Source organism: Apium graveolens, chromosome 4 (genome assembly GCF_009905375.1).
Source record: "Apium graveolens cultivar Ventura chromosome 4, ASM990537v1, whole genome shotgun sequence".
Taxonomy (NCBI): domain Eukaryota; kingdom Viridiplantae; phylum Streptophyta; class Magnoliopsida; order Apiales; family Apiaceae; genus Apium; species Apium graveolens.
Window position 1 is genome coordinate 176300049 of NC_133650.1, and position 16319 is coordinate 176316367.

The 16319-nt window shown below is 35.3% G+C and overlaps 1 non-coding gene across 1 annotated transcript; it reads left to right on the top strand.

The window, feature by feature from the left end:
• The first annotated feature begins 892 nt into the window (after positions 1–892).
• LOC141722064 (small nucleolar RNA R71) lies at positions 893–999 on the top strand. The gene has a single exon (XR_012575097.1). It is a non-coding gene; the product is annotated as a small nucleolar RNA R71 (small nucleolar RNA).
• The last annotated feature ends 15320 nt before the right edge of the window (positions 1000–16319 follow it).

Consider the following 16319-nt stretch of genomic DNA (forward strand, 5'->3'; position numbering starts at 1 on the left):
GAAATTATTGATCATATGATTGATTCTATATATTGAAATACTATTGCTTTCCTCTATCAAATGATCTATTCTGATCCTTTAATGATTTGTGATGAATGTCGGCTTTCGTCTTGCTTTGAGCCTTGTTCCTTGAAAGCCCCACACTATCCTTCAAAAACCTTTCCTTAACCCAAATGATGGAAATCTGCCACCTAGATCAAAAAAAGTAGAATGCCCTGAGATTGGTAAAGCATATTGTGATTTGATATTATAGAACTGCTATATAGTTACTTGCTGAGTTTTATACTCATTTGTTTTGTTTTAATCTAACCATGGCAGTTAAGCAAGAAGATGGCCAGGCTTAGGCGCACTGCTCGTAAGAGCGTACCTGGTGGTCCCTACCGTGTTGAGGGCTTCCGGTTGCCAGAGCAGGTAGTGGTAATTATGAGTGAGCTCGCGCCTAGAAAGAAGTATATAAAGATACATTGGGTTATCTGTCGGTTCCCAACCGGAATCGATATTTTTTATTTAATAATATTTTGGGCTTGTAAGTTATATTTTATGAATGGTAGTTGTAATCTTATCTCATACTTTATCCTATTGATCCTGTTAGTAGTTAATCGGGGTTATGCATATTTAATTATTAGATTGAAGGTGTGTGAGTCCTCATTTCCTAACCCCGAGATTGGGGGCGTCACACTGTAGCTGCATCAACTTCCAGAATACCTGCTACCTTCCCAGGCACCATCCTTTGAGTTGGGTTTTGATGCTCATTTGCAGCCATAGTTTTAATAAGATTATAAGCCTCAGTATAGTTTTTGGCCCACAACGAGCCTCCAGCTGCTGTATCGAGCATGGGCCGAGATTGGGCCCCAAACCATTATAGAAACCAGTGATCACCATCCAGTCAGGCATACCATGATGTGGACACTTTCTCAACATCTCCTTGAAGCGCTCCCAAGCTTCGCACATAGATTCTGTTGGTTGCTGTGCAAACTGAGTAAGAGCACTCCTCATAGCTACAGTCTTTGCCATTGGATAGAACTTTACCAGAAACTTTTGCGCAAGATCTTGCTAAGTAGTGATGGACCCAGCTGGTTCAGAATGTAACCAGTCCTTAGCTTTATCCCTCAGAGAGAATGGGAAAAGCCTCAGCTTGATAGCCTCATAAGTCACACCATTATATTTGAAAGTATTACAGATCTCGACAAAATTCCTGATGTGTATGTTGGGGTCTTCAGTCGCAGCACCTCCGAAAGAAACAGAATTCTGCACCATTTGAATAGTGCCCGGCTTGATTTCAAAAGTATTAGCCTGAATAGCCGGATGAAGGATGCTTGACTGAATGTCATCAATTTTAGGCCGAGAAAAGTCCATAAGAGCTGGATCTGCTGGAACTATACGATCACCCATGATTACTGGTTCTTTCTGCTCACTCTCTTTATCCGAATCTTCAAAATCTATCTTCTCCGGAATATTAAGAACTGAGTCTGTCTCCTCAGCCGTATCTAAAGTCTTCTTGCGAGTACGAGAACGTGTTTGCATAAATGCTTGCTAAAGTACCTGAAACACAACCGGAAACAATAAGTAACACGTCTTAATCAATGAGTCCTAATGACCACTGATGGTAAGTACATAAACTAAACAAATACTCCGAGTCCCCGGCAGCGGCGCCAAAAACTTGTCAGGGTGGAAAACAAGAGCTAATAATACACGCAAGTATACGCGTTCGCAAGTAATATAATATACTTTCCAGTTCGTTCCCATAGAGAATCAGACTAATTATGTTCAATTAACACTCACTCACCAATGTATGATTACTTCTCAATGTTAAGACAATAACACGTAAATTTGATTAACTAATTATTAGCTAGAATTAACTACGAGAATCAAACACTTAATTGACACTTGAATTAACAATATTAAACACACATGAGATCATAACTTTATTACTGCTTCCTTCAATAGTTATTATTATTACCCTTAGCATGTAACAGTGATGATATTAATCGAACAACACGAAACTGATAAAAGCCAACTTTCATTGTACTAATACCATTCTACCAAACATCCACAGTTAAGATATAAGTTGAATAGTCATCAATTATGTTGAGACCCTATATGTCTACAGAATTTGACAACATAACGATTTAAGCACAAGTTATTTCTTATGATTACACAGGGCAAGTAAAACGGTTAGAGTTACCCACTAATCATGCATACACATACACGAACCTATGCTAGCATGGCAAGTTCTAAACCTCAAGCTCCACTGTCGCTTCACAAGAGATTAACACCCTATCTTATATGTTCACGACGCACATAAGACGAAGAAGCACAACCAATATTAGATATCATACAATCATCACACACTAAGGTATTAAACAACTAACTAAAGAATTCCATAGTAAATCCGTTACGACCCCATGATCACGATTAGCCCATGATTGAACTCATCGTCACCATGGGTTCATATGAAAACATGATAATAACACACGAGAATAACTAATAAAACTACTTATATTAAACCAGAGTACGTCACAAGAGTAATAAGGTTCAAAGCAAAGAAAACTAGCATCCACTGATACAACGAATAAAAGAATTACAAGAAAACTATGCTTCCTCTTCTTCATTGCGATGTGCTAAAACAGTCTTCTTCCTTATCTCCTTGCTCCTCGATTGATATCACGATTCAACACTCGTGAAACGTCTCTGAAAACTACTTATATAGAAGCCCCACAAAACCCAGCTATCTCAGAAGTCAGAAGTCGAACAGAACAGGAACTCTAAAAATCAGAATTAAAAATTACGCCCCTGAGCGGGCGCCCAGCTTCCTGAGCGGCCGCTCAGCCAGGTTGAGCGGGCGCCAAGCACCTTTCTGGAAAATTTGCTATTTTGCTCATGTTCTCTGCTGCGTTATGCTCCTAATTTCTCACTTGCAATGTCAAGCATGTACTAAGGCTTATTCTTGATGAAATCTCTCCACAAATGCAAGTAATACCCTGAAATGTACAAACACTAGAAAAACGCATCAAATACACAAAATACTTGATTTTAAGACATCAATTCAAGCTATTATAAGACGTTCTAAGTGGTATAAAATGCCACTTATCAAAAACCTCACCAACTTCCCTCTAAGGGGCTCCTCTAGTGACACTCCAGTGAAAGTTACTTTCTCAGGATCCTCGGGAGCCAGAGGAATCGGAACTAAGTCTTCTGCTGGATTCCCTCTTTTCTCGTCATTCTCGCGGATATCCAGATTTTCAATAGGTAAAACCTGCCCCCAACTCCATCAGCCCTAGGAGAGGCTACATAACAACTCCTTGCCATCTTTTGATCTCCTCTCTCTTCTCCAATCCCATTCCGGGTGGGAAATTTCATCACTGAATGGTAAGAAGAGGGGACTGCTTTGAAAGCATGAATTCCCTTTCTTCCCACTACAAAGTTGATCCAGCCTTTACCACTACAAAGTCCAACATTTGTGTTGCTTGTATTGGTTCCTGACCTATAGTCAAGAGAAACTTAATTATTCCCTCCACGGGGCACTCGACTCCAGCAAAACCATATATAGGCGTATCAGTTGGGGTCAATTGAGAATCATTGTAACCCATCCTTACAAAGGTATCATGGAGTAAGATGTCCACTGAAGCTCCATTGTCTACGAGGACCCTCTTTACCATGTTGTTCCCTATTATTGGTGTTATGACCAGAGGATTTCCATGAGGAAATTTGACACCCTCTAAATCAGAATCATCGAACGTCATTATTACTCCAATCCTAGCCCTCTACGGGGCTTCTCCGACAATATACATAACTTCTCTAATATATGTTTTCCTTGAGTTTTTAGACGAACCAACAGTAGTTGGTCCTCTAAAGATTGTATTTTTCACTGACCCTCAAAGTCTTGGTCCTCCAAAGATTGTGTTTATCACCGGTCCCCTGGGTTGGGGATTTCGCCCCTGATCATCCTGATCCCTTTTGCGATCATCGAAGTTCCTTCTTCCATTATTACTTCTGTCTCCTCCATCTCCATAATACTTGCTCAGCCTTACTTTTCGAATGAGGAATTCTATTTCATCTTTTAGTTTCCTACACTCATCGGTGTCATGGCCTGCGTCCTTGTGAAATCTATAATATTTGCTCTTATCTAGCTTAGTAGGATCAGCCTTCAGGGGCTTACGCCTACGAACTTCCCTATCTCTTTCGATTTCCATTAGGATCAGACTTCTTGGAGTGTTCAGTTTAGCATATTCTGTGAACTTTTGTCCAGGTCCTCCCTTCTTCGGGGTTGAATCAGTGTTTTGCTCAGTTCTAGGATAATTGTCCTTAGCATTATATTCTAGATCAGTCTTTCACTTCTTGCCACCAGCAGGCTCGTTATTCACTACCGCCTTCCTCATGCTTTCCTCCACTTTGATATACTTCCCGGCCCTATCTTGGAGCTGCAACATGCTTTCAGGGGGGTGCTTGGCTAATGACATCATGAAGAACTCATCCCTAGTTCCTTGCTGTAATGCTATCATGGCTACCTTATCATCAAGGTCTGGGACCTTTAAAGCCTCTTTAGTGAAACGGTTCAGATAGTTTCTCAAGGACTCTTTTGCTCCCTGCACAACACTCATGAGGGATGCTGAACTCTTCTTATGCACTCTTCCATTGATGAACTGCTTAATGAAAGCTTGAATCAAGTCTAAAGGACCCAATTGAATTTGGAGGTAAACGGCTGTACCACCTTTGAGCCATTCCCGACAAGGTTTGAGGGAAGTCCCGACACTTAATAGCGTCGTTCACGGGCTGTAGCAACAGTGCATTAGAGAATGTTCTGACATGATTAGCGGGATCCACAATACCATCATAAGCTTTGATTTTGGGCATCTTAAACTTCCTCGAGATGTGGGCATTCATTATCTCTTCAGTGAACTGTGGAGTTGGATCATCAGGATCTCCTAGGGGTAGAAGATCACATGGATCAGCCCTTGGGACAACATCCCTTCTTTGTATTGGAACATCCAAGTCTATGATTGGAGGAGGATTTCTCCTCCTCAGAGTAGTGGGGGTCTCGGGGTAAGGTTCGCCTCCAGATCGCGCTGCAGCTTTTGGATCTCAGCTTCGTGGGCCCTGATCCTCTCTTGTACTTCTTGGGGATCCGCCCATCGGGTGCTTCTAGGACGCAGGTTAACATCAGTCATTGGTTCTTTACCAGCACGCCTCCTTCTTAAAGCTATATCGTCATCCGAAGATTCTGAGTCTCTTTCATTGTAAGGTCTAGAGAACTCTTTGTCCTCCAGAATAGGAGCCAAGCCGCGTATATAGGGGGTGTCTGCCCTTGTGCTTCACTCTGATTAACATGTCCACTTCCTCCAACCTCGGGGTATAGGGGCATCCCGTAAGGGGTGTTAGTGGTCAAAATAGTTGAATATTCATACCCAACGGGTCGAGGATTCACAGGTGCATGTAGCTGCTGAAATTGGGAATTCGTTCCTTGAGGAGTCGGGGGATTCATCCCTTGTGGATGAGGTTCAGTTTCTCCTACCAGATTTGCTCTTTGGGTGGAGGCGTAAGTTAAATATGGGGGTATCTCCACCACAGACGAGATTGGTTGAGTTGTTCCAACCGGTGTTCCTTCAGAGGCGGGATTTCTTCGCCGTGTGTTCACCATGGTTGTTGTTATGCTTTCCCACAGACGACGCCAAATATTATGGATAAAAACTTAGCGTATATTTAACACTAGGGTTCGTGAGCTTCAAGGCTCGATTTGACTGTTCTTGTATTTTGTGACTCAATCGGCCTTAACAAGATGCCTACATATCTTGCTGTTTGCCAAAGATCAAGTCAAAAATGTAGTTCTGATAGGAGGGGTGAGACCCCTTATATAGATGTTGGGAGTCCGTGAACTGGACTAGGGTTATGAGACTTGGGGGACACGTTTCAAAATTTAGATAGACTCTGGATTCCCATAATAAAGGAATCAGACTCCTTGTTGGTTTAGGTGCCCTCTAGGCTATCTTCCATAGAGTTACATTACTGATTGAACTCATTTAATGAGCTATTAATCCTCCCTATTTATTAATTACGAAATTAATAAATATTCAGGGCTATTGGGCCTTCTTTGTTCCATCAGGCCTGATCAATATGTTAACCTTCTTGGTCTGAATATCAAACATATGGCCTTCTTTAATGAGCCTTGCAGTCCTAGATGTAATTAATGCAATATTAAGGTTTATTTTATCCTCTATCAGGGGGAGATTGTTAGGAATATGTCATAGGCTTGATGATAAATTCACCAAAATACCTTAGTAGATTTAATTTAGTGTTTTGTAGCTCTCAACGAATGATTTACTTTAACATTCATTGAGAGAGTAGCTTATGTCTTAATAAGTTTTGTAACACATTCCTGCATACTATAATACCTTAGAGATCTAGAAGTTGTATGATATTCAAAGTCATATTGACTACTAGATTGATATGCAAAATATAGGTTGGCCAATTGTATATATTAGATGCCTTATAATTTTGCATAAGTGAAATGGAGTTAACTGCTACGGAAGACTTTCAACGAATGATTCTACAAGGTTTCAATGGATGATCCAAGTCACATTCAACGGATGATATAATGAAGTTTCAACGGATGTTCCAACACAGTTTCAACGGATGATCCAATGAAGTTTCAACGGATGTTCTAATTCAAATTACAGTTGATAGTGACTTGATAGTCACATGGGTTGATTATATGCAAATGGAATGTGGCAGCCTATTTACAGGTTTTAGAGAACAAAGAAGCATTTCCATTTCCATGCTTACTTGAAGAAAATCAAAGATACTGGATGGAGAAATGAAGAAGCATGTGATTAGACAACGACACATTTTGTTTTATTAGTTTGCCTTATTCACTTGTATCTTGGTAATATATAAACCAAGAGTAGCTTGTAGTAAATTAAGGACTTGAATTAGAGAAATAGAAAAAGTTGTACCTGTGAAGAATTTCTCTGTTCTTGTAATTCTACTTGTAAGAAGTTGTGTACAAACCTTGCATCATAGAGATCTCAATCTTATATATATCTATGGTGGAAAAGTTCAATCCACCAAAAAGTTTTTAAATACTTGTATTTAATTACTTTGTGTTTGATTACATCAATATTTTCATTTCACACTTTTGCTTAGTCAAACACTGTTATATATTTGAGATAGAGTAGTTCTGGAAATCGAAAAAGAACCATAATTACATTCAACCCCCCTTCTGTATTTCTTTGTTAGATTGTTTGGGAATAACACTCGAGTTGAAAAATAAAATAATATAGATTAAGAAACAATTGTAAGTGTGAATGTGTAAGATAAAAACTATAATTTCATTTATATATAACTTATAAAATTATAATTTATATTTAGCGTGGTCTGATAAAAAATATATGCCAGTATTGGTGTACGACTCGACTCGACTCGAATTGGGCTCAACTCGATTGTTCGTGACTAAACTCGTGTTCAACTCATTTATTAATGAGTCGATCTTGAAATTATTAAACTTTGCTCGGCTCACCTCGTTTTAAAAAAATAAGCTTGGTTTAGACGGTACTCAGTTCAATTCTATGTGTTTGTAGTTCTAATCCTAAGCATGTAAGCAGTTGTTCCTGTTGGTTGTAGGTTTACGTATATATTGTAGTTTTCTCAATGTATTAGAATTCAAAACCATAAAGTATAACGTGAATATTTATAATATATAATAATCGTGATATAAGTCAATTCATAATATAATTTTTTTATCTTCTAAAAATATTATAATTTTAATTTTTTTTAAAATTACATATATCTTGGGAAACCTTTATGATAATCGTTTAATTTGTCAATGCAATAACACTTTTATTCTTGATTTATGTTATTTTACGTGTCTCTACAAGTTTCACCATACGCTGTCCATTTACACTCTTCAAAGTGAGGAAAATTACAAAAGCAAGAGTTCTTGATAATTTTTTTTTCGAATGTAAGAAATTTTTCTGTTGCTTTTGAATTTTCGTTAAGTCCAAATATCACGAACTCTAAACTTGTTTGCTTGACTATGTGATATAGAAATTATACTGCATATTGTGACTTCTAGATATATCAACTTTACTTATCGACATATAGACTATACAATAGAACCTTTGAAATTTTGTTATATGAAGACTTCAAACTATAAATATAATCACTAGAGACCTCACGCTATGAGTTTCTGAGTCTAGAATTTTGAGGTAGCATGATCAAAATCCACTATATGAAACTTTACGATATAGCTTTGACTGTGCTACAGGGTAAATTTTCAATATATTTTACTTTGAAACTACACGCTAGAGCACAATTGAGCTTCACGTCATAACACACTCGAGATTTTTCAGTACACTCATTATGGACTTTGGGATATCATGACTTCACATATTTTTCACCAACAATACAACTCCATTATGTTACAACCTTCTACAAGTTGTTCAGGGCATGATTATATAGATCTTTTTTTTTGCTTAATATCATAAATGATATTCATCCAAATATTATTACATTCGAATAGTTAGAAGTGAAAATTACATAAGTTAAACTAATGTAATATGTATGAAATTAGAGTACTTAAAAATAAAGGTTTCTGTAGTTAAGAGATCCTATAAGTAATACAACGTATAACTGTATAATAGACTTGTTATAAAATAAACTTAGGCATGCCTATGTAACTAACAAATATGATTTAAGCGTGAGAGTGTATATCTTGTCATTTAAATCTGATTGAACAATAAAATATGAATTTTTCAATAATTTGTGAACAACTAATATCGATTCGAGTTCTCAATTGAAATTATTCGTGATCAAACTTATGTTCGTCATATTTATCATCAAAAGGAAATTGAATACGAATTTCATTAAAATATCAAGCACATCATGAAGTGTTACAAAATTAATGTGAATATATAAACTTTAAGGCAAATCCATTTAAAAGAAGATATTATAGGGTAAAATCCCTTTGTCTCTTTCGGACCCCGACCCTAGCCGACTCATAATATTAAATATAATATATCTTGAAATTTTTGTTTGCATTAGTTTAAGTCATATTTTCAAACATATAATCTCTATATTATATATGTGCGCATGTGTGTGAGTGGATAATTTAGTATCTGTTATTATTATTACGAACAACGGCATATAATTTTTTAAAAAAATTGGCCAAAATTTAATCAATTTCACCAACTTCTTTTAAAAAATATCGTAAAACAATAAATAAATGTGTGTAAAATAAATTAAATAATTTTTAAAATTATAATATGTATATAACTATATCATTTTATATGTACCACCAAAATATTACTTTTGCAAATGTTAAATATGGCCCATGGGGATCAATTAATATTTCTTATAATGTTAAGTTAATTACATTTTAACAATAAGTTCATCTATTAACAAAGTAAGTTGAAGGGACTAATGTTACAAAATGACATACATATACTCCTAGAAGATAACAAACTAACCGACCTATACACAATGATGCATACCAAAATATATGTAATATAAATTCAATCTTATGTCAATCTTACATGATAAGAGATTTGAAATATTACGATATAATTTTAGCATTGTATCACAAGTCAACAATCATTGTCTAATAAACACGAAAAATATACACCAATATATTAAAAATATATAAAAGAGAAAGAAGAACGGACACTTTCTTCTCCCTCCTTTATAATAACTACCTCCATTTTTACGATTAGTTTTTCATCTCATTCACCTTTCTCTTCTTCTCCTGTAAATAAACTTATATCATCACTTTCACAGCATTAACTTCCAGATCTAAATATTTCTGAATTTTCGTACTAACATACTATTGGGATCTAGGATAATTATCTTAATATTCATTCTAGCATGTGAGAATTTTTTTTCTTCCCCATCCATCTGAGCTGTAATTGCACGTAAGGAAGAATTCTTCTTAAACAATTATTGATGGTACCAATAATGAGAGTAAATAAACATTTACTAAAATAGGAAGCCTTATCATAACAGTTTATCATACTCCCGAACCTCAATATATGGCTAGTACCATTTTAGGAAAAGACGGTTCTATAAAAATTAAGCCAATTTTGAAGTTCTTACATGAATCCAAGAAAGCGTGGGATAATATTTGGATTGGCTATTTTATTGAGTTATTTTACTCTTTATAATGGTTGCGCAAGACATACCTTAACATAAAAAACCAAGTCATATTGATAATCATGAGAATTAGTTGACTTATAATAATTTGTGTAATCTGTAAATGTGTTCTTTGAGTCTGTAAAATTGATCAGAATAGTGCACTGGAATATTTTTCTATGAACATGCATCAATCTAAGGAATAAAGCTCTAAAAGAAGATCAAGTCTGATCATGCCTCAGAATAATGATACACAGCTTGAAGAAGAATAATGTTATAAATTAAAAAAATTCTAAGTCAGATGTCGATAAGTCACAGATCAAGAAATATCGAAATGTCATATCGAGAACTATCAAAGCCTGTAAAGAAGTTATTTTTTTATAGAGAAGTCAATTGGTATGTAGAGAAGTCATATTTTTATAAAAAGGTCAATTGGCCTGTAGAGAAGTAATTTTTTTATGGAGAAGTCAATTGGCCTGTAGAGAAGTCAAATACATGTAGAGATGTGAAGATATCGATAAGTCAAATACATGTAGAGATGTGGAGATATCAATAAGTAAAATACATGTAGAGATATGGAGATATCAACAAGTCAAATACATGTAGAGATGTGGATATATTGACTAGTCAAATACATGCAGGGATGTGGAGATATCGATAAGTGAAATACATGTAGAGATGTGGAGATATCGATAAGGCTTTTTGTACACAGAAGATCCCAATGACAGTTTTATTCATAGAATACACCTTTCATGAAGATTCTAAGTTACCAGTTAACAAACTGTTTTATCATTATAATGGAAATTCTATAAATATAGCTTGAAGAGTACAAATATTAAGGACCAAGATGAACTGAACAAAGAAGTTCAGCAGGTCTGGAAGATTATCTGCAGATCTGTAGTGCCTAAAATAGAAATGGACAAAAGAGCTTTAGAAATTATGTTAGACTATTTTATTGCAATCTTTGCAAACTATGCATGATGTTCTATAAAACATGTCATGGGTCCTTTGTCTAGGAGTAACAAAAACTGGATAGAAATTTTTATATTCTTTGAAGTAGAAGCTAAGTTCTTAAATATTCAATAAATTAGATTTGTAGCACAACCCAATTGATTTTGAATAAACATCAAGTGAGATTTGATAATTGCTTCTATGTGTCCTTTACATTTAATTAACTATCACTATAAAAATACTTTAGATTTTAATTTCAAGTAGGCCTCAACACTGAACTTGATTTCTTGAAAATAATTTATAAGTTTTTAAGTAAAAATCAAGAAACACATATTCACCCCTATATGAATTTCATACTTAATAAGTGGCATAAGAGCAAAATCTGAAAGCAAACATATTAGTTCTAGGAAGTATGAGTGCACAAAAACTTAGCAGTATCAAGATACCTATCTTTGACAAAGGAAACTACATACTTTGGAAAAAAAATTGACCTTGTTCATCAGAATGGCTCATCCACTATACCGTGGGATTCTAAAGCATGGTCCTTTTGTTCCCATGCCAAGGGTAACTGAAACAACTCAAGATGATGTTGTTATTCTTGCTCAGTATGTCCCAAAAGATCCAGCTATGTACACTAATGCAGAGAAGAAGAAGAAGGTCTTACTAGATACTGGCTTGCAACTCATCTTGATTGAGTCTCTTGATAATGTTATGTAAAACAATATTATTAATTATGAAGGTACTGAGAGGTAAGATCAAAACAAAGAAGAATCCTGATCTTACAATATGAGGATTTTATGGCTAAAGTAAAGGAAAACATTACTGAATTGTTTGAGAGTTTCAATAAACTAATAAATGACTTGTAGTTATGTGACAAATTCTATGAGACTGAAGAGGTCAACTTGAAGTTCTTACTCACTCTTCCTGACCACTTATGTGGCGCTCTGAAATCTGGGGTCAGAGATTTAGGAGGCCACGCCATCTTGAATCTTGTTTAACACTTATCTTGCACAATATTATATATATACTCACACATCTATAACCCCACACTTATCAACAGTAAAACACACATACATGTTATTATCTTGGAAACGAACAATACATTATTAAAGTTATTAAATTCCACAAGGTGATAGTTATTACAGACCAATAGTAATTAAGTCTTACCATGGGTGCAATCTTTACTCATGGTTAAATGGGCAACAAAATATCCTTTTCTTTGTTAATACCTTACATAAGTCATACTTAAATATAAGCTGGACTAAAAACGACTAAAACCCAATCCAGCTTATACGGTCTACCTAGGGCACTGCACCAAACAATCTACGGAAATGCTGGCCATTTCCTACTCTGTAACACCCCCAAATCCGGGGTCGGGGATCCGAGTCGTCACGGTCTTTCTTTCCACAATATCACTTAACTGAATTAATAAATAACCTCATGCTGTGACCCCACACTAACACACACCACAACCCGTCATAGTCTCAGAGATGAAATTGATATAAGTACAAGTCTTTGAATCCATAATTTAAAAGTTATTACAATCCAAAATGATTACTTGATAAGTTTACAATTAATTGCCATTATCTGCCACAAGTTATAATTATACATAATTGATTCCCAAAAGTAGAAGGTCTGATCTACAGATAGATCTACCTCTGCAGCTATAGCAGCTATGATCTCAACGGGAAGGCGCGGGGCGCTTCCCACGCTCTTGCGCTGGGTCTGCTTGAGTCTGGCCATCTTTCCTAACTGTTGTTGGGTGATGAAGAAATAAAGCAAGAGTGAGCATTACAACTCGCAAGATAATATATAGTGTAAACGATAATGCAAGTATCTAAATGGATAACTTACTAAAATCCTTTATCAAGTGTAAGATAATTACTTACTGGATATAACCAAAAACAAGGGATGAAGTTACCAAATACTTCACTATACTTATATCTTTTATAAAGCTACTTGAACTACCACTGTTCAAGGTATAATGAGCTTTCAACAGTTCATCACATAGATGAGACTACAAGACAAGATTTGAATAGATTAAATCTTTGAAATATTATTGAATGAAATGAAGTTATGAGATACTTCATTAAGTCCCGATATATATATATCCACATATATATCTCTTTATACATTTCCTGAAAACCTCTGTCATGTAAAGTATGAACAGAGTTCGTAACATCCAATGAATTTTTGGAAAGGAAAAGAATTGTGGCATAAACCCGATATCTTGCTGATCAGGCAAAGATACCAATAAGTAACCTTTTCTACAAGTAGATGGACGAATTCCCCACTGGTCATCACCCTGGTCGCAATAGGACCTTATGCTGGACTGCCACTCAGCCACTTACGCATTTGATGGACTCCCACTGAGCCGCTTACACTTTCATGGACGTCCACTGAGCCCATGTTGCTTATGCCGACTCGATAGATGGACTTACTTCCCGAACGTTGGGTAAGTAATCAATTCATTTACCAAAACAGCAACCTTGTTGCGGATATAAAATACACCACAGAGCCGGATCCCTCCGGTTTTGAGCGAGTATTTAAATCCCCTTTAAAAGGAAGATCTTAAATATAAAAATGAGTTTTGGGATCCGCTCTAACTTTTAAAAATCATTTTGAAGACTCGAAAACACTTTAAAGAGTGTTTGGAGTAATGCTGATTTAATAAAGTAAATCAGTCCCGATATATTAGAAAATATCTGAATATTATCATTTAAGTAATATTCCCATAAGGATAATCCTTATAAAAATAATTGAAGTAAAAGTTTTAAAACTCATACTTGAAATGAATAATAAATAACCAAAGATATACTTAGTACAATCTTTATTTGAATAATCGAAAATATATTTGATTATCGAAACATTATTCTTTAATAAAATAAAGAATATTATTTAGTAAATAATCGGAGTCATAGGTCCTCAAATGAATATTCAAATAATATTCATTAAATAATATAAACTGAGTCATAAGTCCTCGAATGAATATTCAAGTAATATTCATTAAATAATATAAACTAAGTCATAAGTCCTCAAATGAATATTCAAGTAATATTCATTACATAATATAAACTGAGTCATAAGTCCTCGAATGAATATTCAAGTAATATTCATTAAATAAAATAAAGTTATCGAATAAACCTTATTCGATTAATAGTTTTGAAAACTATATCAATATATATATATAAATATATATATATATAATATACTCGGAAACATCGACTCCCGGTTTTAGAAAAGGTTCACCTTTGGGTCCCCTTCACTCAGGGTATACGCAACTACTGCTTATCTCTAGCATAGGTATTATGCAACTAATAAGCATTTGAATCAACATATATATATCAAGATTACGAAACAAACATGCATATATACCATATCACATGCTCCAATATATCACAAGAATTTGCTAATTAACCATCATGCATCTATCACAAGATAATGCATATACATATGTATACATCACAACAACAGTATAACGGGTAGAAAACTTGCCTGAGCAACTGGGGGTGACAAATGGCTTGAGACGAGTCTGGTAACCTATAAACAACATATAAGTTAGAATTAAACCAAAGTCGCTTATGAATCTATACTTTAACCAATTAGACTCTAACACTCGCTTTGCGCTCAACGATTCCCTTAAGTCGCTCGAGTACCCTCGGCTCCACCATTTTTAATAAATTAACCATTAAGGGTTTTAAGGTGATTCTTTCACTAGTGCTTTACCAACTGCCTAATACACTTTACATAAATGATACATACTCCAATTAGTCTTTTAAGGTCTTTAACCTATGTTTCAAAGTAAGGTGAGGGGTAATGGTTCGTTCGTGAAACGCCTTTACTTAAAACGGTCGTTTCTCCTAAACCGTACATCGGATTCAAACGAACCACATATCAAAACAAAGCTCGTAACATGAACTATCTAATCATGGCAATGGTCAAAATCTAACAGGGAGTTCTCGGGTCCTAATGTTAAGAGCAAAAACAGTCTAAAGTAAATCGGACATTACGACGGCTATGTTTACGCGATTACCAAATTTTATTCTACTCCAAACCAACCCACAATCAACTCACAATCAACATCCCAACTAAACTCCATCCATAATTCACCATAACAGCCCCAACAACTCAAAATTATCAATTTATACTATTCTCAAACATGAATTTAAACTATACTTAAGTTCATTAATCAATACTCCAAGAATTACAACTCCAAAACATCACAAAGCCAACTAACCTCTACATACACAACAATCAAGCCTCTCATGAACTATAACAACAAAACTAAACCTAATACTCAAGTAAAGTTAGGGTTTGGAGGGGTTATACCTTCCTTGGAGAGTGGAGAATCAAGTAATTAGCTTGGAATCACCCTTAAAAGTCCTTATCCAAGCTTAATCTAAACAAAAACTCAAGAACAAAAATTTTAGTTCTTGAAAAACACTATTCACCATCTTCTTCCATCTTCTTCCATTTTTAGGAAGAGATTGTGAATGAATTAGAAGCTCAAACTTATAGGATAGCTATATCTATGCATAAGGAGTCTTAGATAATTACCTTGCTAATTAAGAAAGCTTGGAACTATGATTTTGAATTTTCTTTCTTTGGAAAAGAAAATAAGCCGAGAGCTTTTGCTGAAGAAGGTGAAATAGCTTTATGTTTTTGGTGAAAATGAATTGTTGGTTGACTTGGTGGATTTGTTTTGTTTTGATTAATTACCTTTTTAACCATGAAAAATTGTGTGGTTATTAATCAACCACACCTCCTTCCCTTATGTCATGCTTAGGTCATCATGTGATGTCACTCTCCCACACTTGTCCTCTTCTTGTTGGTTTGATGACATCATCATCCCTAACCTCCTTGATTAACTCTTATATGCTTGCCTAATGACCGCTGATGTATTATACGGTTCGCTTAACTTTCGTTCTCGTTTATCGTTTGAGGGATCATACCCGGGATCTTATTACTTGGGTTCCCTTAACCTTTCTCAATACATTATATTCCTTTTATGATCCTCTCTTAAAATCCTTGAATTTAAATCCTTTTTATCCTGTTACCTTATACTCAATTCTTTCGGTATCTTGTGGATTTTCGGGAAAAAATCAAAGTGTTCGGATTTGGATTCTGACGATCTTTACATACACTTATTTAACATATAGAGTACTAATACGATCTCAGAATAATAATAAAAGAACCCCTACATAGTGTGGCATGAAAAGTTTTCTTATTCAGCAATATCAGCAAAAACA